Source organism: Dermacentor variabilis, chromosome 3 (genome assembly GCF_050947875.1).
Source record: "Dermacentor variabilis isolate Ectoservices chromosome 3, ASM5094787v1, whole genome shotgun sequence".
Classification (NCBI taxonomy): Eukaryota; Metazoa; Arthropoda; class Arachnida; order Ixodida; family Ixodidae; genus Dermacentor; species Dermacentor variabilis.
Window position 1 is genome coordinate 35,266,085 of NC_134570.1, and position 12,651 is coordinate 35,278,735.

At 45.8% G+C, this 12,651-nt stretch overlaps 2 protein-coding genes across 9 annotated transcripts in view; one reads left to right on the top strand and one right to left on the bottom strand.

The window, feature by feature from the left end:
• The window catches only part of Nep3 (M13 family metallopeptidase neprilysin 3), a 152,323-nt gene extending 146,966 nt beyond the window's left edge, over nt 1–5,357 (top strand). For all 8 annotated transcript variants that reach the window (XM_075684749.1, XM_075684751.1, XM_075684744.1 and 5 more), the window contains one exon: nt 60–5,357. The gene's annotated coding sequence lies outside the window, so the exon portion shown is untranslated. The remainder of the gene's footprint in view (nt 1–59) is intronic.
• Nucleotides 1–12,651, bottom strand: part of LOC142575404 (immunoglobulin domain-containing protein oig-4-like) — a 417,771-nt gene that overhangs the window by 309,915 nt on the left and 95,205 nt on the right. The gene's annotated exons all lie outside the window — the stretch shown is intronic.

A 12,651-nucleotide genomic window follows, 5' to 3' on the forward strand; every position in this document is an offset into this window, starting at 1 on the left:
AAGCGTGGTTGAGTTTCTAATCATTCCTTTTCTTTTTCATGCCTCTTCTTGTTTTGCAGGCCACGACACGACGTAATGAAAGTGAAAGAGTCTGCCGCACCTACGCAAGCACACTTAAGGTCAGCATTTCTTGGGTCCCAGTCTCCAGGCTGCGCGACATCGGGACCCCTCCGAGCTTTTCCCTTACATGCAAGCGGTACAGCCTATCGAAGGATGAAAAACTGAGCGGGTCATGCTTTCTAGGCTTTATTTTCGTGTACATAGCGGATAGCGTATTCGAAAATTCGTACGTCAAAGGCAAAGCGAGAACGCAGCTGGCAACCATCCTCACATTCAGTGTTTAGAGTTAACGTGTAAGAATGTGCCTCGCGACTCTGCTTTCCGTGGTGTACATAAGTACTTGTTGCTTTTTGTGCTGTGTGTACCTGTTGTTTTGTTATCGTGTACGAAGAGCTCACGTGCTTACCACGCGTTTATACAGCCATACTATATATACGCGCGTGTATGGGCACAGAAGTGTGAAAACGAGCAGTTAAATCGCCATAAAGAGAGATAGAGGCACACCTGTGACGAAACGGCATCAGCGCCACGGCAGCGGTCATGTCATTTTTACAAAAGCTTGAGCCCTGACAAACGAAGATCTTGCAGGACAACTGCCAGCCACAAAAGCCTTCATATTTCTTCTCGCCTCGTTTAGCGAGTATTGGTCTGAAAGATGGCATCTGCTTTTCGAATAGTCCAACATTGTTCACAGTTTGTCAGTTTACTAAAACATGCGATATACTCAGCCTCGTGCATAAAGCGCTTGCAAGTGAGCTCAAATTGAGTAATTAGCTCTGGGCTACCACTCATTGTATCTATGTGCTACATTTATGAAGGGCTGGTTCTGATTCTTAATGGAGTAGCGTTAATATTTCCAACTTAAGTGCTAGCCGCGACGTAGCGTTATAAAGTGAACAATGCTTGCAATCCAGGTTCGTTGGTTCATCATGTCAGGGCGAGTTATAGCTCAGAAAACCACAATGACACAAGAGAACATTTGACACACCCGGAATTGTGTGTGCCCGGTGTGTCTTTTTGTGTCCTTGTTCTTCCGCTATAGCTATAGCCTTGTCGGTGTAAAACCACTTTTCTGTCTTCAACTGAGTGTCATTTTTTGCTACCGGCGGACAACTTAAAGTGCTGAAAAGACACAGCTCGCAAAAGCCGACAAATTGCTTCACTTCTGCCACAAAAAGCTGCCAAGTTGTAGCGTGACCACTAGCAAAGTTGCACTAGTCTAAGCGTGCGCTCTGACTTAGACCGGACGTTAGTGAGCGCGATGTCATAGTAACTAGGCGTCACTATGACCACTCTTTCTTGCGACATAGATGTGATGCTGTTGCATCATCCTGTCAAAGCGAATGGCTGCCGTTTAGCCCATGTTTACGGCAACGAACGATCACGATGTCTTCGTTTGCCAAGGCTGTTGCTGTTATGGAATACACAAGCTAGGTACGGAAGCATGCGCGCAATTATGCTTGCGAAAGGCAGATGCTGTCGGTTTTATTTGAGCATACATGTAATTAGTGCCGCCGTGGCACGGTCGTAGATAAGCGCGAACCTTCCTGTTGCGATAAGGGTGCCTACGAGGAGTTGTGATCTTGTTGAGAGCGCTTTGACACGGATGTCATTCAGTTGTCGAGATATTTCACAGAGATGTACTATGTGGTTAATGGTGTTGCTGTTTTCAGTTTGTTTTTCGTTTCTGTTTCTGCGCCCTTTATGAGCAGTTCAAAGGTTTGATGGTACGTTTCCATGCTTAGTTCGGTTCATGATGCACTTCAAATCTGTACATATCAACAATGACACATGGTATGAGCTAAGTCTCGCGTCAAAGAAGTTGAAAGCCTACGTCTTCAAACACTAGGATGTGGAATTTTTTGTGCAGTTAGTGCTCATATATCCCAATAGTCGAGCCTCAAAAAATTTGACACGAATGACAAACACAACAAAATTGTTTCCCGTACCTAGCTTGCGAATCCTACATTCCTTATGGCTGCACTGAGTGACGGCGCATTTTTTTTTTCATATCTACATCTACTAGTCAAATTAATCGAACACAAAGAAACTACTTGTAGACTGTGTTCTTTATATAAGCATTCTGCATTTCCCTTTAGATAGCGCCAGCTCCAACAGGGTAAGTATGTTAATGAAGACATTTTGTTGACATCAGCCATCTGTACCAGTGACATTTTTCGAGTTTATCACGGTGGCTTGGCGGCGTGTACCGAAAGCAGTGGTCCGCTTGCTCGATATTGTGTTTCTGCGCTGCCTTTTGCGCACACAGGACGCAGTAGTCCGCTCACCGGCAAGTATTTAACAAACATTTTAAGCCAGCAGCAGCGATCGACATTCAATGGTAATGCGGATGACGTCTTGAAACAGCTGTAGGCACAGCTATGTTTACACTTTTTCACGATGTAACATGTTAATTCGTTGTACAGCCAAAGCGCAGTAAGACGGCGACAATACTTAGCATTACAGGAGCTTTGCCGGTCAGTAGAAAGCCTTTAAGACCATTCAGTTTTCCTACACCAATGTCTAGAAGCGACCTTCAATAACAAAGACGGCAACGACTTGAAATTTTCCTACTTAACGGAATTTCAAATCAGTGCATTTATATCTACGTCTTGTTACAAGCCCTGTATGTCAAAGGCAAAACAAACGAACTCATAAGAAAGCACAAATTTCAACACCCGACCTTCAATATGCGCTAACGCATTGGCAGACAACGTTACGACGATGATGGATCGAGCTTATAAAGCTCAATTTCTGTGAGGCAGATGACGACCAGGCAGACACCCGACCAACAAGAGTTAATATAAGAATACATTAAAAAAGATACTGCGCCTGCCTATGAAGATCAGTTGCATTAAGCATCTGAGGAGCTAGAGCGTAGGAATTCTAAGCGAAAGGACAATTACATTACTCTTACGAAAAGCGTGTTCACCGCGAGCTTATCAGAGTTAAAAAAGAAGAAGAAAGCAGTGAAGAACCGCATTTGCGAGAAGAGCAAGCCCCTGCATATCCCAAGAAAAAGGAAAATCTCGTCTCTGTCATCGAAGTATCGTCGAAAAAGCATGTTGTATGGAGAATGGGTCGCCATTAGGGACCTTTCATAACCTGGCGTGAGTTTTGGTTCTTTGTACAAAACCGTTGTTTATATATTTACAGCCACATGTACAGCGCTATAGAAAAGAGGCTGTGTGTATAGCGGACAATGTCATGTAGCAGTGTACTCGTAGCTCTGTGAATTGGGAACAGTGGTCTGTCGCTTTCCACGTTGTATTTAAACACCATTGAGTGAATCTTGTTTTGTTGTCATTGTACACATAGCATATTCGCACCTTCCTTTCTTCTTTGTATTTTTTTTCAAGCTTGTTTGTGTACGTTGTATGTCGCAGTGTTAGAGGTGCATCGTTCTCTATGTGCGTTCTGTACTCACTCTGGGTGAGAAATCGCCAGTTTTTGATCGCTACTGTCAATGTCTGTAAAGAAAGGCTGATGTTGACGGAGCTTGGCTGATATGTGCGCTTTAACAAGCAGGAAACCATTTGTTATTGTTTTTGCAAGTTACATGTGTCCAATTATATGTCTGGTGAAATCTGTTCTAGTTTCGTGTGTTCTGTCATGGCTACGTGTTTGAGAATTGCTATGTTTTATTGGCAAGCCTGCATGCTGCAGCCTGAATATTGGAGGCGTTAGGCCTTCTTCGAGGAAGTGTCACACGAGCCTTCAGCTTGATTCTCTAGTGGACATCAAAATTATCAGCCAGTCGAAGCCTCCATATACCGTGGAGGCGTTTAAGAAGCTTCACGTGCTCAGCGATCAATGAGCAGTCTAACGGACTAGTTAACGCTGAGGACAGCACATCGTCAATATTCAAGCGTCGAGGTAGCACTAGATTCATGCTTGAATCAAGAGTGAAGACCGCTGGGATGATATAAGTGGGCACTTTCTCGAGATGAAACGACTTAGCACCACTGTATCACTTGTTTCTGGCGTACTTTGAGATTTGTTATGGAATTGTACACCAGATGCTTATGACGAAACATTGGGCTAGTTGGCAATTATCAACGAGATGCAGCGAAACAAAGGCGAACGCTCGACAATTAAGTAAGAAAGAGACGCGGTTTTACTTAAGTGTAACGTGTCCCGTTTATTTCTTCGTAAAGTTGGGCTCTTGGGCTGTCAATGGTGCATATTACGACATGATTTGATGTGCCACTTTCTGAGAGGAATGCGCAGTCCGCAGCTTTCTAGAAAGCATTAGGAATGCCTCTCTGACATGGCTCTTAAGCCCTGAGTTCTGTACCATAGCAGTGTACCTAACTAAAACAGTTAGCGTCCACCTCGTAAGGGAGCTGTGATGAAGTTAAAAAAAGAACCGCTTAGTTAAGGACCACGTAGGTGAATAAAGAAAAAAAGAAAATAAGGACAGGCACAGATATCTATGGGAGGACAGCCTCTGAGCGCAGACATCAAGCATGTTGTCTTTGTTCGAGGGTGTCGTCGTAATGAAGGCGCGCTTCTGCTTTTTAGAAATGCTAGTTGGGCAAGGTCGTCATCTTTGCAACAAAGTGAACTGCGCGAACGACAAGGGACAGTGGAAGGAGACGCAACTTGTCTCCTTCCACTGTCTCGTGTCATTTTTCGTGTTCACCTTCTGCTTTTTAGCGCGTTCGGCGCATGAGTATAATCAAAGTACACGCAGTTTGTTTCGAAGATGAAATTACCTTGACGTTCGTGTTTCGTGCATAGCGTGTGGATATCCATACGTTAAACCTTGTTTTCCTTTCTTTTTGGCGCACCGTGTGGAGTGGATCGCCTCATTTTCCAAAGTGAAGCATGTTCTAATCTCTAGTCAAGTTATAAGCATGCACACTGCTTGACAAGCGTGTGCGGTTACAAGCACGTGTTACACCTATTTGTGTCAGCCGGACCGACCAGTCCTTCGGTATGTTACTTGTGCTTTATACCGATCGCATTGTACCATAGAATAAGACTCTTTATGTGAATGACTGCAGTTACTTCTACGATTTTCACCCAAGATTTTTTTTTTTTTTTGCTCATAGAAGGAGTTCCATTTCTCTGCACGCATGTATAAATATGTTTGTCTTGGCACTTTGATTACGTTGGAAATAATTGTCTCGTTGTTATTTGTATGATAGATGAGAGCGACATCTTATGTTGCATGTTGTTTAAAAACAAAAGAGAAATATCCTTGAAGCTGAGCACAACAGCCCGCGGGGTCAGTGGCAATATTTTGTGTTTGTCTGTGAAGTTTTTCGAATAAAGTAAGCTTTGTTTGATAACATGAAGTGTCGTATACTGTACGCTTGCCTTGCGACTTGTACGCATGAAAGATGCGCTCAATTTTAGCGCCCTTCTCAATCAGAACCGCATATAAGGTGTCACATAGAAAAGGGCCTCCTACCAGGTGCCCGTAACCTTTCTGAAACCCGCGGGAGGCGGGCCTCATAAAAAGAAGGTTGCCGAATAGTGACCTTCCATTTAAGAGTACGTGATTAAGGCAGGTTGTATGCAACCTGCGGTTCCGGAAGCATGTATTGGCACAAAAAAACAAAAAGTTTTCTTAACAGGCTTAAATGTAAGCAGGGTGTTACCACTGATTAATCTGTCTTGCTAGTATCACAACCTAAGTACTGAGGCAGTATAATGTGTCGTGATAGGCACCAATTCATGATCGATAGTTTGAAGCAGGGAGAAACAGGAAAAGCAAAGGGAAAAGAATGACGTGAGGTGAGAGTGTGGCCGAAAGAAGAAGGTACGTCGTTGTGTTTTCGAATGCAACGACTGACGCTATCCAGGCACCGGCACGGCTATAACATGAAAGCGGATCCACGTACTAATTTAAAAATGAGTTTCACAACTCGCTTTTTGGACAATGGTCCGATATGCACTTTTTGACAAACCATTTTATAATTTAGCCTCCGTCTCAAACACAGTGGCTTTGAAGCACGTCGAGGTTTAAAGTCGGAAAATGTTAAGGCAAACTTATAGATTTCCACTCGCGAAACAATTTGTTCGCGCAACTAAGCGCCATGGAACTGCGTTCGCTATGCGCGTCGCCTTGACTGCCGAATCACGAAACGCAGGCCGGGTACCTCTTTACGAAATGGTGATCAACTTTGGCGAGCAGAGATTGAGAGCATTTGTTTAGTCAAGGCCAATCAAAAGCTTTCGCGCAACTAAATTTGCGCAAATGCGCAGTATAAATTGAGTTTAGGCCGCTCGACCTATACGTATGTGGTGAAAATTGGCCCTTTAAACCTAATCGAAATAAGACGAGCATTATAGCATCGCAGAATAGCTTTACGACTTCAAAAGGAAGAATAAGAAAGACAAATTTCATGGCGACTTGCGAAACAAACCTAGACATATGGTCTTGTAAATCTCGGTTTGCTTTACACAAGTGCTACTTCTAGGCAGATTACAGCACTGCGGCGAGTGCGTAGAGCGAAAATGCAAGCAAGTCAACTTGTTCTGCGTTAGGTTAGGCTAGGCAAAGAAAGTTTCGCTTTAAAAGGAAGACAGAAGAAAAAGGCGGGCATGTATACTAGGATGGCACTTTTTTAGCCAGTCATTGCAGCGTGTGGCTAAAGCTATTACACACAAATACTGGTCTTCTCCCAACCTCCCTAAGTGTCATCTTTATAGGCTGGATCCATCCTTAAAGCTACAAGTGCCATCAAAAATTTCCCGCTCTGATGCGAGAGTGCTGTGCCGCCTCTGGCTCAGGGTGGCATTTACGAATTCAGCTTACTCGTTCCGCACTGGAATGGGGGATACGCCTATGTGCTACTCTTGCGGAACCACAGAAACGATTGAACATATCCTATTTCTGTCATCAACACGACCTCTAGTGCGAAGTTTTCCGGGCAGCACTGAACCAGCTGGACTCTAGACCATTTTCTGTAATGAAGATCCTTGGGCCCTGGCCGTACGCTTCGATGGCACAGAAAGCCACAAAAGCGCTCTTGAAATACCTCAAGTCGGCAAGTCTTGGGACCCGTGTCTAGACTCGGTGCGAACCTGCCATTGTGCGCGAAACTGTGCTATCTCGTTGTCCTCTCTCTTTCTCTCTCTCTCTTCATCCCCATACCCCCTTTCCCAAGTGCAGGGCAGCAAACCGGACGACCGTCTGGTTAACCTCCCTGCCTTTTGTGTCTTCTATATCTCTGTCTCTCACTGCAGTGTGTGAAGAAGGAGATAAGGGAAAGAAACAAGCACGCTATTCGTTAACAGTTTCTCACTGGGCATGCTGTTACACACATACAACACAGGCGCGTGTCCTCAACACTTCTTTGTGCTTGCATTTATTTGCATCTTAGCTTGTTATCCATTCTGTCCCACAGAAAATATAACAAGACCAGGAACGGATACAGGTAAACTCATGTGTTTGGCAGTAATAGTGGCGCTCGTCTAAAGGAAGTACATCACGGTTGGATGGTGTGACTTCAACGACTACGTGTCTAATTAAGACATCACCGCCGTAGAGCTGGATCTGTTGCGGGTAGTTTGTTCAACGGAACAAACAGCAATGTACGCCTTGTAGAAAAAAAAAACGGCACAGTGAAAAGTACATTACGAGACGCATTCCGGACGCTGGGCACTGCGCCGACGACCATGTGATGCGAAGGTACTACATTCTCATCATTTTGAACAGGACTGGCCGACGCTATAAAGCTTCAGCTTATACACCAGCGCCATATTATTGCGGGTACATGTAGCCTCTTCCAAACGCTCGTTCTGCTGCACTAGTTTATTATTATGGCTGAGCAGCAACTCGTCCAACGGCGAACCTTGCTGAACCACATTTCCGTGTTATGCCTGCGGTGACTGGCAAGAGCCGCAGGGGTGATCGATCGCCCAGCACTGGCCACATGGTCTGCGCGAGTCTCACCGGCGTGACCGTGGGTGTTCTGGCTTAGATCCGAGTAACGGGGCGAGTGGGCGTGTCCGGGTCTCTGTGCCGCGCCGCGCGCTCTTGAAACTGGGGGACCCAGGTCGCGCTGGGACAATGAGCTCGCGCCGAGCGCGTTCGCTGCGTGCGTCGGGCGTTCGCGAAAGCGCGCGTTTAGGCGCCTGCACGCGTCGCGCGAGCTCCTCGCTTGTGCTCGGCCGCGATGCCAACCTGCGTTGCCAAATTGCTTCGACCGGCTGAGCATTGCCGTTCCCACGGCTGCGAGGAGGCGAAATGGCTCGCGGGAAGAGAAAATAGGGGCGCGGCCCATGCGAGGGAACGCATCCGCTTAACCTGGCACGCTTGGGCTTCCGCGCACCGGTGGAGAATCGCATTCCGAGCATGTGTGGCGACAGTTCTCGCATTTATCGCGCGCGCACATGCTGCGGGCGCCCTTCGAGTCTCGACCCCACAACGCGGGCGCCGGGATCGGGCGGGCCTGATGAAATGACGGCAGGCTCGATTCGTGCGGCGTCAGTTAATCAACGACTCGCTCCTGCGCGATGCACCGGCTTGCGCGTCCCGCGGGTGAGCGCTGTGAGCGACTCCCTTTTGTGATTACGAATGTGGGCCGCGCCGCGTCCCTGGCAGCGCGAAGTTAGCGGATGCAGTCGTCTTAGCACATCGTCGCGACGAATGAGTATATGATCACTGCGTAAGGAGTAGATTCGAGTAATGACGCGCAAAACCCCCCAAAATATATGTCGCATTCTGTATGGTAAGAATACAGTCGTTAGATTCCACGAAAATAACTTTTATATTCAGGTAAGTTTGGCAAAGGTTGCTCGAATTCCAAAGTCTCTTGCACACAGCAATCAATAATAGAAAAACTACGCGACTCGAAGGTAACCCTAGATCGATCGCAAGTATCGTTAACTACGTACTCATTTAGCTGGGCACCTGTGTTAACACGGCGTCAGCGAACGCTTTCGAGGATATATAAAAGCAGCTCCCTTGAGCGCACGTGTTGTGTAAGGGCGGCCGCATTAATTGTACTACGTCACACATGGTGTACGAAGTGCACCGCGACCCATGAGCGTCGTGTCTGCTTACGTCCTTCAACCCTTCAACCAAGCAACTGCCCTCAGATGTCAACTCAGACACGTATTTCGGGACGTTCAAGACAGCACACGACGGCGGTGCTCTGGACATGTACGACTCGAACATGCCAAATGTCAAAACAGGGCTTAGCGATCGCTGGTACCTTTATTTGCGGCAAACGCAGCAAACGAGAAAGCAAGAATGCTTTACTTCCAATTTATACCGTTCTGAACGCGGACACAAATTCAGCCTACATCACCGAGCGACGTGTAACCTTATTTCTTCACACAGAGCGACAGGAAACAAACGAGAAAAAAAAATCCATGAATGCCTTTACAGAGAGACGTTTCCGATCCAAAATAAACGAAGATGCAAAGACCAGAAGTTGAGCAAGCAATGTTTTTTTTTTTTTTTACATTTCATGAATGATGGGTTTTGCTCTTCCAAAAGTATCGCGCTATGCACACTTGAGTTTTGGCTTGATGCAAGCTTTATTTTTTTTCCTCTTCCTTCGTCAGTGTCTGGCCAAACGAGAATTTATTTCGAGGAATTGAATACAATGTTAAGACGTCGTATAGACAAGAGAATCATATTTATATGTGGGCCAGCTTAAGCTACTTATCCCGCAAGCACTAACTTTAACTTCGGTCCTGCGGTATTGCAGTCAAGCATCAAAATTTTTAGAATGAACAAAGTCTTTGCAACTTTAGTCATTGCAACTTAGGGAAAGACTTGTTTTAAATCGATAGCGTTCCGTGTCGCAGAAAATCCGGTGTCGGCATCGACGTCCCCATGAGCGACAATCCCACGTATATATTTAGGTATATGTATGTGCCCTGCCTTGCTATATGGCGTGCGTTACATGCGGGTTATATTGCCACACCATTATGTCACTGAAGTCACTTATACCTTGTCTTATATTCTTGACAAAGTTATTCCTTGGAATTTTGAGAATTACAGCCCACAAGCAAATGTCATGAAACAAAACACCGACCGCGCATGCCTTTTATGTTAAATATTTTCAGACGGAAAGATCAAAAGGGCGAAGCAATAACAGAATCCTGAAAAGGGTGTAATTTTTTTGGTGCGCCTCCGGGATCCGCCTACGAAAGAGAAATCCGCGAGAAATCTCGCCTACATGCATAGCTTTCAGCGCCAGCGTTTTCCGGTAAACATTACGGTTACATAAATTGCACTTGTTGGGAAGCTTGAGAGGCAGTCAGAGATCTTTGAATGCTGTCGCGTTACACTCTTAAAGGCCAAGCATAAGCGTCCTTCAAATTTTTCAACGATGTGTTATCCGCAAAGAATAGACGCGACCAAAGACTCGCTTCAAACGGAGGGAAAAGAACAAGAACAGCCCAAGAAACCTTCCTTGTACCGTTTTTTTTTTTGTGTGTGTGTGTGCTGTTTTTGTTTTTAGCATCATGTACCAACTCACCGCGACAGCAAACTCTCCTGAAACGCAGTGAGCAGAGATGCCGGAGTGAAGCTCGTACGAGAGGCTCCGGTGTCATGAAAGTCAAACCGCATATATAAAAGATGTGACCACCTGAAGATCAGCGCCTTCGGCGAGTCAATTTAGGGCGTCAACCTGGCGTCCGCAAGAAGGTCTCGAAGGTATAGCTTCTCAGGCTAAACGGACAGAGAGCATGTAAAGAAGCAAAAGAGACAGCGGCGTTATAAAACAAAACGAAACGGAAAAATTTGGGTAGCGTGGGAGGCTTGAACTGTCATTGAGGTTGTGTTGCTTGTTATCTCCAAGTCACCTTTCGCGCTTAGTCCTCAAGCTTTTGCTCATTAGAGCAGCTTATGGAAAGCTTGCGCCCACGCGTTTCGCAAACACTCCCACGACAAAGATATTGCCAGAAAAAAAAAGAAAACAGGAAAAGGCAACGTAAATTGAAGTGCATTAAAGCACACACAACAAATGTGCGAAGGAATTACGAGTTTGTTCGGCAAGGTCCCTTGTTTATTTTTAAGGCGAGAGCCTGATATGCCCCTTCAAGCGGGAAATCCGACGTGCGTCCGGGGTCAACATCGGATGGCGAGAAAATGCACCTGACCAAATGATGACGTCACGTTCCCGACTCTGGACCTGCTGTGGCTCGCACCGCGAGATCCCATGGCGAATAGCCGAGGCGTCGGACGGGCGCCGTGGCCCACTCCCACAATTGGCTTAAGGCGGATTAAAGCGTAAGAAAGTGGATGGACTAGGGTGGATTAAGGTGTATTAAAGGGGATTAAGGTGAATTAATGTCGATTAAGGTCGACTAGGAGGGATTAAGGTGGATTAAGGTAGATTAAGGTTGGTTAATTGCCTCCCTGACCAGTGTAGGCTGCTCTGCTAGGTAAGCTCTCGTGTTTTATGTCAAGGCTATCTGAAGCAGCAGAAGCTTGACGTGGGCGAGTTGGTTTTGCATACTTGATGAAAAAAGCGCTACGAAGACGCGGACTAAAAGAACAAAATGCACGACGGACAAGGCGCTATGCACGTGGAAAAGAAGTTTACCATACTTTTGCTCCAATATTATGTTTATTACGCCCGCTTGACGTTTAAGAATATTCAGAAACTAATAGAAAAGTTTTCGTATTTACGAATAGCGAGTACTCGATTCGATGTTTCGCATATTCGCACACCTCTGTAACATAGAACTTCATACAATAATTGCTAGAGGGAACTCTGGCACTGCAGCCGTTGTCCTACCATGGGAATAATGGGAAGTACATGGATTTGTTTGATCTTCGTGCTTGTGGATTCAGACGTTCTTGTGGCTTTGTATATTGCGCTATATAAATCTTATTGTCGTAAATTTCAGCGGAATCTATACTCTTCGAAGTGCAGAAGACGCCGCGAACACGCAAAATTGCTATTAATTGCAACGACTGAGCTTGTCCAGGCGGCCGAATCGAAACGCACCAAGCGTCTCAAGGTACTGGCATGCCCGCGATAAATTCATACGGGCCTTTCATTCGCTTCTCGATATATGCGTCCGTGTGGAAATGGTTGTGAAGGTACGTGACGTGTACAAGACGAATGACTGCGATGATGCTGTACGTGGTGTCAATGCTTGATACTTTGACACATATAAAACGTGTGCGATCTATGATCACACACTCTTTTGAGGCTTGTAGCCAAGCTGGAAATAAAGAAGAAAAAAAAAGCGTCCGTGCCTTAATGGTTTCAACATCAGGCTTCTGTGCTAGAGTTCCTGTGTTCGAATCGCGCCGTCGGACAATTTTAATTGTTTATTTAATTACTTATTACGCAGTACATTGTTGAAAATGACGAATTTACAAAGACACAAAGACGTTTGAAGCCGAAAGGATGAAGTTTAGGCAATCCATGTACTTCCCATGCTGGAACAACCGATCTCATTGCAGCTCGCGTAGACACTAGCGCCAGAGTTCCTTCTAGTGAGTAGTGTACGAAACTCTATGCCCTGTAATAATTTCTCCTATTCTGCGACACGCCACCTACTAAACAGTTTTGCCCGAAGCGGCCATCGCGCGAGCTCGGTCGACCCTCGTCGGCAAAGCTGTTTCCGATTCAGCTGCCAGAGCTTTAACACCCAGAGCGT